Source organism: Corvus brachyrhynchos, unplaced genomic scaffold, assembly GCF_000691975.1.
Source record: "Corvus brachyrhynchos isolate BGI_N302 unplaced genomic scaffold, ASM69197v1 scaffold119, whole genome shotgun sequence".
NCBI lineage: Eukaryota > Metazoa > Chordata > Aves > Passeriformes > Corvidae > Corvus > Corvus brachyrhynchos.
The window spans coordinates 796484-797296 of record NW_008240054.1 but is presented as its reverse complement, the minus strand read 5'-3'; positions in this window follow the sequence as shown (position 1 = coordinate 797296).

The window sequence follows — 813 nt, the reverse complement described above, 5'->3', positions numbered from 1 at the left end:
ATCCCTCATGGGGGACCCCCGCCAGTGACAACCCCCCCAATACCCCATCCTAGCCCGAGACCCCAAGAGGGGTCCCAAGGGCCCGGACCCTCACCCAAGGGCCCCCTTCCCCCCTGCCCAGGGGCATCCAGGCAATCCGTGTCCCCGTCACTTCACCACAGGGTCCTTAAGGGGGTGCCCAGCCCTGCCCTGGGGGTGCCCAGCCCTGCGGGGACACTCAGCTCTAGGGGTGCCCCCGGCTGTGGGGATGCAGGGACCCTACCTGGGGTGGTCCCGAGCAGGGCGAGGAGCAGCAGCAGTGCCAGGGCCATGGCGGGGGACAGGGCCGAGGACGGGAACAGTGGCTGGGCCACGGCAGTGCTGGCAGGGCCAAGCCCGTGGCCTCTTATAGCCCCGCAGGCGGGATGTGGCCGCTGGCACCGTGCCAGCACACGGGGACAGGTGTGTCACACACACGGGGACACTGCGGGGCCTGCCACCCCCGCCCTGCCACTCTGCTGCTGGCCCCATGCCCCGGTGTCCCCACAGCCATGTCCTCACTGGGGTCCCCATTCAAGGGCCCCATGTCCCCAGCAGGGATCCCTTTTAATGTCTCCATGTCCCCACTGAGTCCCCATTGCTCTCCCCATGTTCCCTGTTGGGGTCCCATGTCCCTACTGGGGTTCACATTGGGGTCCCCATGTCCCCCACTGGGGTCCCCCTGTGCCCATGTCCCCACACCCCCATGTCCCCCTGCACTTCTCCATGTCCCCAATCCCCCCACATCCTCTCAGCCCCACCACGTCCCCCCCGCCATATCACCACCTCTCTCCC